This window comes from Coregonus clupeaformis, chromosome 6 (assembly GCF_020615455.1).
Source record: "Coregonus clupeaformis isolate EN_2021a chromosome 6, ASM2061545v1, whole genome shotgun sequence".
In the NCBI taxonomy this organism is placed as follows: Eukaryota; Metazoa; Chordata; class Actinopteri; order Salmoniformes; family Salmonidae; genus Coregonus; species Coregonus clupeaformis.
The window spans coordinates 14,520,896-14,534,716 of NC_059197.1; the positions used below are offsets into that span (position 1 = coordinate 14,520,896).

The following is a 13,821-nucleotide window of genomic DNA, read 5'->3' on the forward strand; positions in this document are numbered from 1 at the left end:
ACAAAATAGTCAAAATTGGTGAAGTGAAATGAAAAAAATAAGTTGTTTCAAAAAATTATACAAAATAAATAACGGAAAAGTGGTGCGTGCATATGTATTCACCCCCTTTGCTATGAAGCCCCTAAATAAGATCTGGTGCAACCAATTACCTTCAGAAGTCACATAATTAGTTAAATAAAGTCCATCTGTGTGCAATCTAAGTGTCACATGATCTGTCACATGATCTCAGTATATACACACCTGTTCTGAAAGGCCCCAGAGTCTGCAACACCACTAAGCAAGGGGAACCACCAAGCAAGCGGCACCATGAAGACCAAGGAGCTCTCCAAACGGGTCAGGGACAAAGTTGTGGCGAAGTACAGACCAGGGTTGGGTTATAAAAAAATATCAGAAACTTTGAACATCCCACAGAGCACAATTTAAATCCATTATTAAAAAATTGAAAGAATATGGCACCACAACAAACCTGCCAAGAGAGGGCCACCCACCAAAACTCACAGACCAGGCAAGGAGGGCATTAATCAGAGAGGCAACAAAGAGACCAAAGATAACCCTGAAGGAGCTGCAAAGCTCCACAGCAGAGATTGGAGTATCTGTCCATAGGACCACTTTAAGCCGTACACTCCACAGAGCTGGGCTTTATGGAAGAGTGGCCAGAAAAAAGCCATTGCTTAAAGAACAAAATAAGCAAACACGTTTGGTGTTCGCCAAAAGGCATGTGGGAGACTCCCCAAACATATGGAAGAAGGTACTCTGGTAAGATGAGACTAAAATTGAGCTTTTTGTCCATCAAGGAAAATGCTATGTCTGGCGCAAACCCAACATCTCTCATCACCCCGAGAACACCATCCCCACAGTGAAGCATGGTGGTAGCATCATGCTGTGGGGATGTTTTTCATCGGCAGGGACTGGGAAACTGGTCAGAATTGAAGGAATGATGGATGGCGCTAAATAAAGGGAAATTCTTGAGGGAAACCTGTTTCAGTCTTCCAGAGATTTGAGACTGGGACGGAGATTCACCTTCCAGCAGGACAATGACCCTAAGCATACTGCTAAAGCAACACTTGAGTGGGTTAAGGGGAAACAATTAAATGTCTTGGAATGGCCTAGTCAAAGCCCAGACCTCAATCCAATTGAGAATCTGTGGTATGACTAAAATATTGCTGTACACCAGCAGAACCCATCCAACTTGAAGGAGTTGGAGCAGTTTTGCCTTGAAGAATGGGCAACTATCCCAGTGGCTAGATGTGCCAAGCTTATAGAGCCATAACCCAAGAGACTTGCAGCTGTAATTGCTGGAAAACATTTGTACATTTTACATTTTAGTCATTTAGCAGACGCTCTTATCCAAAGCGACTTACAGTTAGTGAGTGCATACATTATTATTTTTAAATTTGTAAATTTTATTTTTTTACTGGCCCCCCGTGGGGAAAAGGGGGTTTATGTACGCTCAAGTTTTCTGTTTGTTTGTCTTTTTTGTTGTTTGTTTCACAATAAAACATATTTTGCATCTTCAATGTGGTAGGCATGTTGTGTAAATCAAATCAAACAAACCCCCAAAAAATCCATTTTAATTCCAGGTTGGCAACAAAATAGAAAAAATGCCAAGGGGGTGAATACTTTCGCAAGCCACTAAAAAATCAATCTCCAGCACATTGCAGCAACCCAGCATCTTATCCCAACAACCAGCTACCAACATACAGTATGAGTGGTGAGGAATTACTATGCTAGCCAGCTGTATTCTTGTCATTGTGGAGGTAATACCCTTCGAGTAATGTCACGATACTCAATGATTTTGTTGTCCTTCTTTAAACCATGATTAGTTATTTAACAGGATTTACCCCTACATGCTTTGGTCAGAGCGGGACAGGAGCAGAGATAGCAGGGTTCGGGGGTCTGCTTGGTCTGCAGGGCAGATGTTGTATTTCTGCTGTTAATTAATAAGCAGGGTTGCTGAAGGGTCGCAGGCTGGGCTGCCAGGAAGCTGCACCCCTCTCTATTCTACTCTCTCTGTCTCTCTGTCTCTCTCTATCTGCTCTGACAGAGTGGGGGTGGATGTGTCTCTGTGGTCCTCCGCGAAGCTGGAAAGGACATCCTCTCAGTTTAATTCAGCACAACCCCGGTCTCCCGGTGCTCTAGGACTCAGTGTGACAGCTCTCTCTCTCTCTCTCTCTCTCTCTCTCTCTCTCTCTCTCTCTCTCTCTCTCTCTCTCTCTCTCTCTCTCTCTCTCTCTCTCTCTCTCTCTCTCTCTCTCTCTCTCAGGGCTTTATTGGCATGGGAAACGTATGTTAACATTGCCAAAGCAAGTGAAGTAGATAGTAAACAAAAGTGAAATAAACAATAAATATTAACAGCAAACATTTGAATCTGTCTGTAGCAGGAACGATTCTTTCAGCGTCTCATTTCACCGGGCCCATAGATTGGCAGAGCTAAGCTAGCCCTCACAGCAGTCAGTCACGGTCTGTAAATCTGACAGGAGACTACCAGACTGGTTGGTCTGAAGTAATTGAACTCCCACCTACTTGAGAATGAGAATGAGAATGTAATTATTGCACAACACAGACAATATGTTCTTTGCCTAGAACAGAAGAAACCAATGTACCTACAGTTATAAAGATATTATAACACCATGTCTGTGCTTTTTCATTTCAGGGTAATACTTTCAAAATCACAATGATCCAATACCGTTATTCAACCAGGGCCAAACAACACAACATGAAGTCACATACAGTAGGTTTTTTGTGAGTAGTACCAAAGGAGACAATCCACCAATAATTTTGTGTTTTTTTTTTAAAACACTATGCACCACCAGGAACCACACATCCAATATCCCTTTGTACCTTTTGTTTCTAAAAATGAAGATCTCACCTGACAGTACCGTGCAGTACCGAAGAGCCCTCACTGCTGCTCGATCATCCTACTTTTCCAAATTAATCGAGGAAAATAAGAACAATCCAAAATTTCTTTTTGATACTGTTGCAAAGCTAACTAAAAAGCAGCATTCCCCAAGAGAGGATGGTTTTCACTTCAGCAGTGATAAATTCATGAACTTCTTTGAGGAAAAGATCATGACCATTAGAAAGCAAATTACGGACTCCTCTTTGAATCTGCGTATTCCTCCAGGGCTTAGCTGTCCTGGATCTGCACAGACTCTGCGAGGGCCTGGGATCGGGAGAGACACTTAAGTGTTTTAGTACTATATCTCTTGACACAATGGTGAAAATAATCATGGCCTCTAAACCTTCAAGCTGCATACTGGATCCTATTCCTACTAAACTGCTGAAGGAGCTGCTTCCTGTGCTTGGCCCTCCTATGTTGAACATAATAAACAGCTCTCTATCCACCGGATGTGTACCAAACTCACTAAAAGTGGCAGTGATAAAGCCTCTCTTGAAAAAAGCCAAACCTTGACCCGGAAAATATAAAAAACTATCGGCCTATATCGAATCTTCCATTCCTCTCAAAAATTTTAGAAAAAGCTGTTGCGCAGCAACTCACTGCCTTTCTGAAGACAAACAATGTATACGAAATGCTTCAGTCTGGTTTTAGACCCCATCATAGCACTGAGACTGCACTTGTGAAGGTGGTAAATGACCTTTTAATGGCGTCAGACCGAGGCTCTGCATCTGTCCTCGTGCTACTAGACCTTAGTGCTGCCTTTGACACCATCGATCACCACATTCTTTTGGAGAGACTGGAAACCCAAATTGGTCTACACGACAAGTTCTGGCCTGGTTTAGATCCTACCTGTCGGAAAGATATCAGTTTGTCTCTGTGAATGGTCTGTCCTCCGACAAATCAACTGTACATTTCGGTGTTCCTCAAGGTTCCGTTTTAGGACCACTATTGTTTTCACTATATATTTTACCTCTTGGGGATGTTATTCGAAAACATAATGTTAACTTTCACTGCTATGCGGATGACACAGCTGTACATTTCAATGAAGCATGGTGAAGCCCCAAAATTGCCTTCGCTAGAAGCCTGTGTTTCAGACATAAGGAAGTGGATGGCTGAAAACTTTTTACTTTTAAACTCGGACAAAACAGAGATGCTTGTTCTAGGTCCCAAGAAACAAAGAGATCTTCTGTTAAATCTGACAATTCATCTTGATGGTTGTAAAGTCGTCTCAAATAAAACTGTGAAGGACCTAGGCGTTACTCTTGACCCTGATCTCTCTTTTGACGAACATATCAAGACTGTTTCAAGGACAGCTTTTTTTCCATCTACGTAACATTGCAAAAATCAGAAATTTTCTGTCCAAAAATGATGCAGAAAAATTAATCCATGCATTTGTTACTTCTAGATTAGACTACTGCAATGCTCTATTTTCCGGCTACCCGGATAAAGCACTAAATAAACTTCAGTTAGTGCTAAATACGGCTGCTAGAATCCTGACTAGAACCAAGAAATTTGATCATATTACTCCAGTGCTAGCTTCCCTACACTGGCTTCCTGTTAAGGCAAGGGCTGATTTCAAGGTTTTACTGTTAACCTATAAAGCGTTACATGGGCTTGCTCCTACCTATCTTTCCGAGTTGGTCCTGCCGTACATACCAATACGTACGCTACGGTCACAAGACGCAGGCCTCCTAATTGTCCCTAGAATTTCTAAGCAAACAGCGGGAGGCAGGGCTTTCTCCTATAGATCTCCATTTTTATGGAACAGTCTGCCTACCCATGTGAGAGACGCAGACTCGGTCTCAACCTTTAAGTCTTTACTGAAGACTTATCTCTTCAGTAGGTCATATGATTGAGTGTAGTCTGGCCCAGGAGTGTGAAGGTGAACGGAAAGGCTGGAGCAACGAACAGCCCTTGCTGTCTCTGCCGGGCCGGTTCCCCTCTCCACTGGGGTTCTCTGCCTCTAACCCTGTTGCAGGGGCTGAGTCACTGGCTTGCTGGTGCTCTTTCATGCCGTCCCTGGGAGGGGTGCGTCACTTGAGTGGGTTGAGTTACTGACGTGATCTTCCTGTCTGGGTTGGCGCCCCCCCTTGGTTTGTGCTGTGGTGGAGACCTCTGTGGGCTATACTCGGCCTTGTCTCAGGATTGTAAGTTGGTGGTTGGGGATATCCCTCTAGTGGTGCGGGGGCTGTGCTTTGGCGGAGTGGGTGGGGTTATATCCTTCCTGTTTGGCCCTGTCCGGGGTTTCTTCGGATGGGGCCACAGTGTCTCCCAGACCGCTCCTGTCTCAGCCTCCAGTATTTATGCTGCAGTAGTTTATGTGTCGGGGGGCTGGGGTTAGTTGGTTATACCTGGAGTACTTCTCCTGTCTTATCCAGTGTCCTGTGTGAATTTAAGTATGCTCTCTCTAATTCTCTCGTTCTCTCTTTCTCTCTGAGAACCTGAGCCCTAGGACCATACGTCAGGACTACCGGGCATGATGACACCTTGCTGTCCCCAGTCCGCCTGGCCTTGCTGCTATTCCAGTTTCAACTGTTCTGCCTGCGGCTACGAAACCCCTACCTGTCCCAGACCTGCTGTTTTCAACTCTAAATGATCGGCTATGAAAAGCCAACTGAGAGACCTGAGCCCTAGGACCATACGTCGGGACTACCGGCCGTGGTGACTCCTTGCTGTCCCCAGTCCGCCTGGCCTTGCTGCTATTCCAGTTTAAACTGTTCTGCCTGCGGTTATGGAACCCCTACCTGTCCCAGACCTGCTGTTTTAAACTCTAATGATCGGCTATGAAAAGCCAACTGAGATTTATTCCTGATTATTATTTGACCATGCTTGTCACTTATGAACATTTTTGAACATCTTGGCATGGTTCTGTTATAATCTCCACCCGGCACAGCCAGAAGAGGACTGGCCACCCCTCATAGCCTGGTTCCTCTCTAGGTTTCTTCCTAGGTTTTGCCTTTCTAGGGAGTTTTTCCTAGCCACCGTGCTTCTACACCTGCATTATTAGCTGTTTGGGGTTTTAGGCTGGGTTTCTGTACAGCACTTCGAGATATTAGCTGATGTAAGAAGGGCTATATAAAATAAAATTGATTGATTGATTGATTGATTGACAGGAATAGTAGTTGTCTCCCTGGGTTCTGCGGTAAAATGATTTTATGTCCATTTTGTAGACAGCGTGCTGACCAGACTTATTTCAGCATTGTTCGTTTGTATCAGGCAAGGCGGGGGGAGAATGAGGAATGAATTAATCTGGCCCAAGGATTTTAAGTTGAGAAGCACAATATTTTCCTCCGTACCCAGGAGACGACAAGCAGCACCCACAGCCGTTTTCCCTCCACCAGCTTGCTCACTCCTCTCTCCCTCCTTCCACCTCTGAAGTTGATTTCTCCAGATTTTCCATCACTTTCACCTACATCTTCCTTCCAGACCTCCTTCTCCTCTCCCCTCTCAAGCCGACGTCTACCTCTTCACCTCTGAGGTATCTGGCTCTAATAATATCAGGGCCGGGTGTTCACAGATGGTTGAAATAAGTGGATCGGTCAGATCCCCCCTGTCGTTTTCCTAATCCCTCCATCCCCCCATCCCCGCATCTCCCTGTGAAAATGGAATAGTGCACAGAGAGGAGGAGGGGGAGGAAGTAGCCCTGTTTGAACCTACATACTCCCACTTATCATGTCCTCTGATATAGACATGATTGTCATCACTTTCAAATTTAGCTGAAAATAAATAATTCAGCAGTGTGTTTGTTCATCTGCTATGAAACAAAACAGAGGACAACACGACACAGGGCCGCATGAGCCTAACAGTTTCTGCTCAGTGTGTGGATACACATACCGTAGTTTATGGAGGGATAAGAAACTGCACACGTATTAACAGGCCTCTGGTCCCGTAATGGCTGCCTCCTGATATTCCATTGCAGTTCTTTGTAGGAAACTCAGTGTTGAATGAAATAGTTGTGCTCTGTTTTGGCTAGAGACAGTGCATTCCCTACGTACAGTACTTTTGCTCCTTTGGAAAATGACCAATGCGTGTGGCCAGAATGGCAGCTTTACCACTGGTGAGAAATGAGGATTCATTTCAACAAAGAGCAATAAAGATACTCACAATCAACAGTGTTCTGCCCGTCTGCAGCCTTCTGCTTTTTTTATTGTTGTCTGCTAGTAACCCTGGCCTCTTAGTCCTCACATCCCTTAATTGGACAAACTTGGAGAGCGGTGGTGATGGGCGCTGTGGCTGGTGACGAAGAGGAGTGGAACTTTGGCTGTGGAGCGTAGCAGGGCTAGCAGGGCGGCTGGTTGCATCCAGACCATGTGCACTGTCACGTCGTAAGGGCAGGCTCCTACAGAAACAAGAAGGGAGAGCAGGGACTATTAGAATGGCCCTTCTCATTGTAAAACAATGGGTTTCATTGAAGGGGTGGGATGATGGCGCTTCAGTGGGCAGGGGTTGGGAATGACATAGCTGCCATTGGGTGGATGTTTTCCTCAGAGTTGTAGCCCTGATGATGTAGGGATACATTTTAGTTCACAGACAGGCAGGAAATGAGGAGTATTTATATTGTTTGTCATGTGGGTGTGGCTAGAGAACAGCGCCCATGTACAGTTATTCAGGACCCAAGTGGATATTAGTTCTGACATTTTCTAATTTGAAGTGGAAGTGCTGATTGTCAACCAACTTCCATGAATCTATTCTTGGATAAATCATAGATTTTCTTGTTTCACCAAGGACAGGACAACAGAATCACTAAGGGACGTTTACAGGACAAACCCACAGAAAAGGCCAAGCCGTCCAAACAGAAATCTGACAAGTTATTCAGACTATTATCTATAAATAGTGCTTCCTCTGAGTGTCGCCTCTGGGGAGCGACATTTGAAGATGTCCATTTCTGAAAAACATGACAAACACACCAGCTGCACTTCTGGCTGATTCTCTGCAATTTCTTCACACTCAAGGGATGCTACCCATCCCTTTTCATTACTAATATTAATGAGAGCTGCTCTGTATTTTGCGCCAGCCACAGTGTTATATCTGCTGTGTTTGTCCGGAGGCAGTCACTGCCACAGAGGACGGCTGAATGATGAAAAATAAGGGCGGCTGAAAACCAACACAATTACAGCTTATTGACAAGACAAACAACAGAGGCCGTGCAATGACATGCTGTTGTTATCCCTCTGATCTAAATCCAATAAGAGGGAGATTACTTATATTAACCCAAATGATCTCAACCATGACCAAAATATGATTTGTTTTTATTCAGCTAGCTAATTCCACATAGCTTGACTCAAGGTCCTCCAATGGCAGGAGAACAACGTACACTGTAGGAGTTTACTCATTGACGTATACTATTTCTCATTCAAATTCTGATACTCATAAATACAACATTGATAACACAGCACTCAGTGAATTAACAGAGACGCTGAATCAAGTCAAGATGGTCATCTTTGTGGCTTTCCTAAGCTTATTCAAAACTTGGTGAACAGTGACAACCTGGTGGTGGTACTCCCACTATGGTCCTGTTCACCTCGGCTGACCACTCTTTCTGTCCCTCCAGTTTCTCTGCTGACAGAGTCGGATGGGAACTCCGCTTGAACTGCTGGGGAGGGGGCAGGGGGGAGATTAGTACTGATCACCCTACGCAGACCCACCAGCGTACAGATGAATCAACACCATATTGCTCTATAACCCCACACCACACTCCCTCTCCCCCAGCTGTCTCCCAGACAACCCCAACCCTCATCCCCCCTACTGACACCACTGTAAATCCAATAGGGTAACAGAGCCTGCTCGGGAAGGGGATGAAGAAGACTGACACCCATGGTGACCCCTGAACTTTTTGTTTATAGGCCTAATTCCAAACATTGATGATATCAGTGGCCAACTCGGATGACAGAAAATGAATGAGACTCAATAGGCGTAGCCCTATATGATAGAAGAACATTCTAAATATGTCTCTTCTGCAAGACCATTGTGATCCACACGGATCTGTGAGCTTGTTTTTGCTTTATACAAAAGCTGTAATTTTGGAGAAAATCCATGACTTAAAACATAGTCTGGAAGTGTAGCTGGTATTAGCCCATGAGGTCCACTCCATTTTAATTCAGACTCTACCTGATGTGGCTGCAGGGAGTGGTCTAGAGGACAAAGCACACCAGAGCTTTCTGGCCATGGGCAAAATGAACACCAACCACACAGAACTCTGGGACGGACACTGTGTGATCCTGAACACAGGTCTGTCTCAAACAGTCACTTCCTCTCACCATCACCATGGTAACCACTTTTAACCTTTGATGGCATGGTCTCTGGAGGTCTTTGGAGGAAGTCCCTGTCTTCAGAAAGTGCACACAGATAATCCTGCCCTTCTCAAAGCTGCTCATGCGGATCGAACCTCACAGTCACACAAGCCTTGTAAGGCATACGGACACACTTAATGTCATCGGCTTTCATAGGAGAGACCAGATTGCATATTGTAGGAGTTTATTCAGCGAGTGGAAAATGCTACGGTGAGGAATAACATAGGCTGACGTCTATTGAATCTCTGATGCAGGGGTAAAGTGATGCCTGAGATAATGATAGGGGTGGTCCATGCTGAAGACATCTGTCATTCAAATGAATTTGGGTGGGTTTGTAATGAAAGATAATTCATTGCGACTTTGAGCACTGGCTCTATTATTAATTCTGGCATGCCCATGCTGAGTAAATGCTTCTTTATTCTCTCATAAGTGGTCGATATTAATAATGCACAAAGGGCCAAGTTCAGCATCAGTCTTTGCAAAGTTCTTGCGTTCGCAAAATGAAAAGGTTTCATTAGAATATTAGCCGCCTCATCTCTTTCTCCTCTCCCCTGCCTGAAAGGGAACGCCGACGTGGTGTGTATAAGGGTTGGTGTGAGGTGTGACCCAGGTGCGGTGCAGGATAGACAGTAGGCAGTAAGCAGAGATGGTGAAACAAGGATCTTTACTGGTGGTCCCAAAACCAGGATACAAAATAAAGGAGGAGCAAATTGGTCTCCAAAAACAGGCTGACAGCAAACATACGAAATACTAACTACGACTGGAAACAACAATGAAACAGGGAGAATACTTCTCAAGTACCTGAGCATACGTCTCGCGATCAGACACTGATTAGTACTGTTTGGCATCGAGAACTAGCAGAGAAAACAGAGCAATGGAACACAGGGAAGTGAGGGCATAAATACACAGGTGAACAGGTAGACACAGGTGACACCAATTAGATAATGATAGTCCAGACTGTGAGTGAGGAGGTGCCTAAGGTTGTCGGAGGATGACACCTAGTGGGTCGCTCCGGAACTGCGACCCCCTCCTGTAACAGTGCCTGGACCGACGGGATCGCCGCCTCCTCCTCTTGCTTGGGGAATAGGGGGGGTTGGTACCCGTATTGGCACTGGTAGGGAAACAGGCCAGTGGACGAGCAGAGAAGGGTGTTGTGGGCGTACTCCGCCCACGCCAGTTGCTGACTCCTTGTAGCTGGGTTGCTGGAGGCGTAGCACCTCAGCACCCCCTCCAGATCCTGGTTGACGCGCTCAGTCTGCCCGTTCGACTGGGGATGGAAGCCGGAAGACAAGCTGACGGAGGCGCAGAGGCAGGTGGCGAACGCCTTCCAGAACCTGGAGGCAAACTGAGGGCCCCGATCCGACACCACATCTTGGGGAAGGCCGTGGACCCGGAAAACGTGCTGCACCACCAACTTAGCCGTCTCCCGGGCCGACGGGAATTTGAGAAGGGGAATGAAGTGGACGGAAATTAAATCCAGCGAGATGTGGGACCAAGGGCGCTTGGGGATAGGTAGGGGTCGGAGCAGCCCTGCCGCGGGCTGACGTTAGCTCTTCATGCGCGCGCACACCAGGCAAGCAGCCACGAAGGCGCGCATATCTCCCTCAGCTGATGGCCACCAGAACCTCCTATGCAGGAACTCCAATGTCCTGGTGCCCTCCGGATGGCTGGTGAGGTCGGACGCATGGGCCCACTGAAGCAGTCGCGAGTGCGCAGCCTTGGGTACGTACATCATCCCCGATGGACCTCTGCCCGGATCGGGCTCCCGCCGTAGAGCTGCTCTGACAAGCCTATCGATTCCCCCCGAAACTGGGGCAGCAATCAGGGCATTGGGGACAATGGGGTCGTCCCTTCTCCACCAGGTCCACGGGGTCGAACTGCCGGGAGAGCGTGTCAGACTTGGTGTTCTTCGAGCCCGGACAGTATGAGATCGTGAACCGGAACCTGGTGAATAACAACGCCCACCTGGCCTGGCGCGAGTTGAGCCTCTAGGCCCCCTGAATGTAGTCTAAGTTCTTATGGTCAGTCCATTCGACGAATGGATGGTCGGCCCCCTCTAGCCAATGCCTCCATTCCCCCAGGGCGAGCTTGACCGCTAGCAGCTCATGGTTCCCCACATCGTAATTCCGCTCTGCCGGGGACAGCCGACGGGAGAAAATCGCGCAGGGGTGTGTCTTACAGTCCGTGAGGAACTGCTGGAACAGGATTGCTCCCACCGCAACGTCTGAAGCATCCACCTCCACAATGAACGGCAGGGATGGATCAGGGTGCCCTAGGACCGGAGCCGATGTAAAGCACCACTTAAGTGCATCAAATGCGTTTCCCGCTTCCGGAGTCCAGGCGAAGGAGCGCATGCTTGTTTGGGTGAGGGCTGTCAGGGGAGCGGCTAGGGAACTAAAATTGCGAATAAATCGGCTATAAAAATTAGCGAACGCTAAAAACCGTTGTAGTTGCTTGAGGGATGAGGGCTGGGGCCAATCCAGTACCACGCTGACCTTGGCTGGGCCCATCCGTAGGTCCCCCTGGATGACGATGAAACCCAGGAAGGATACTGTCTCTGTGTGGAACACGCACTTCTCCACCTTGACGTAGAGCTGGTGGCGGAGAAGTCGTTGGAGGACCTGCCGAACGTGCTGTGGGTGTTCACTCATGTCCTTTGAAAATATTATGATGTCATCCAAATACATGAAGACGCTGTAGTTGAGGAGGTCCCGGAGCACGTCATTGACCAACGCATGGAACACCACAGGCGTGTTGGCTAGACCGAACGGCATGACTTGGTACTCGTAATGCCCACTGGGTGTATTAAAAGCCGTCTTTCACTCGTCACCCTCCTGAATCCTCACCAGGTTGTAGGCATTTCTTAAGTACAGCTTGGTGAAGACCCGGGCTCCCTGCAACAACTTGAATGCCGTCGTTATCAGGGGGAGTGGGTAGCGGTTCTTAACCGTGATGTCTCCCGAGTGGCGCAGTGGTCTAAGGCACTGCATCGCAGTGCTAGCTGTGCCACTAGAGATCCTGGTTCGAATCCAGGCTCTGTCGTAGCTGGCCGCGCCCGGGAGACCCATGGGGCGGCGCACAATTGGCCCAGGGTAGGGGAGGGAATGGCCGGCAGGGATGTAGCTCAGTTGGTAGAGCATGGTGTTTGCAACGCCAGGGTTGTGGGTTTGATTCCCACGGGGAATAAAAAAATAATGTATGCACTCACTAACTGTAAGTCGCTCTGGATAAGAGCGTCTGCTAAATGACTAAAATGTAAATGTCGTTGAGCGCCCGGTAATCAATGCCCACTATCCTTTTTCCCCACGAAGAAGAAGCCCACACCCGCGGGTGAGGTAGAGGGAAGGATGTGACCCTCGACGAGTGTGGCCTGTGAGGAGATAGGCCCTTGGCATGCCTCTTACTAAACACCTCCCCCATATCCCAATACTCCTGGGGAACGCCTGCCAGGTCTTGGCCGGTGACGGAGTCTGTAGCCGCCGTCCTCCTGGTGGCAACCGCCGCTAGGGTGGTAGGCGGTTCGGAGTGCGGGACCTGGGGAAGAGGTGAGGACTGGTAGGTGGTCTGGGACGGTGGTTTGGGCTGATGAGTGGTCGGTGGAGACCGGAACAGGACGGAGGCGGAGCCTGCCGCCAGGATGAGCTGCCCCGTGGACCAGTCTATCTGGGGTTGGAGCATGCCGGAGTTTGGCTCTCCCGCTCCGCGGTAGCCCAGGAAAGGGCCCAACCCGTAAACAGAGTGATAATGTAGGCCACCCGTCCTGCTCCGTTGGGAAGGAGGAGGGTTGTAGGCTGAATACCAGGGAACACTGGGTGAGGAATTCTCTGCAGCCCTCTGCATGTCCGTCGTACCTCTCCGGAGGTGGTAGGCGGGGTTCCCGCGATATCGCAGGCAAGACTGGAGACGCCGCTGCCGCGGCTTCCGCTCCGCCGGCTGCCGGGGTTGGTCAGATGTCCACCCAGCTCTGCACGACAATCGTCAGCTGGCAGAGATTCTCGGTGATCTGCTGCAGGCTGCGGTCGTGCTGGTTCAGCATAGCTCCCTGCGTTGCCAATGCGCTACGATACTGTGCTGCCTCCGCTGGGTCAATATTGGCTCTGTTTTCTGTAAGGGTTGGTGTGAGCTGTGACCCAGGTGCTGTGCAGGATAGACAGTAGGCAGTAGGCAGAGATGGTGAAACAAGGATCTTTACTGGTGGTCCCAAAACCAGGATACAAAACAACGGAGGAGAAAATTGGTCTCCAAAAAATGTCTGACAGCAAACATACGAAATACTAACAATGACTGAAAACAACAATGAAACATATGTCTCGCAATCATACACTGATTAGTACTGTTTGGCATTGAGAACTAGCAGAGAAAACAGAGCAATGGAACACAGGGAAGTGAGGGCATAAATACACAGGTGAACAGGTAGACACAAGTGACACCAATACAACAATGATTAGTCCAGACTGTGAGTGAGGAGGTGCTTAAGGTTGTCGGAAGATAACACCTAGTGGGTCGCTCCGGAACTGCGACCCCCCTCCTGTAACAGGTGTGGATCTGACAGCTCTTCTGATGGAACGATCTCAACCATCAGTGGTAATTGGAGGTGCTGTGGGCTTGGGTTTCTGTGGTAGGGAGGGAGGT

The 13,821-nt window shown here is 47.9% G+C and overlaps 1 protein-coding gene across 2 annotated transcripts in view; it reads right to left on the bottom strand.

The window, feature by feature from the left end:
• LOC121567764 (galactosylgalactosylxylosylprotein 3-beta-glucuronosyltransferase 1) overlaps positions 1-13,821 on the bottom strand; it is a 104,356-nt gene that overhangs the window by 42,426 nt on the left and 48,109 nt on the right. For both annotated transcript variants that reach the window (XM_041878023.2, XM_041878022.2), the window contains exon 2: positions 7,004-7,238. The gene's annotated coding sequence lies outside the window, so the exon portion shown is untranslated. The remainder of the gene's footprint in view (positions 1-7,003; positions 7,239-13,821) is intronic.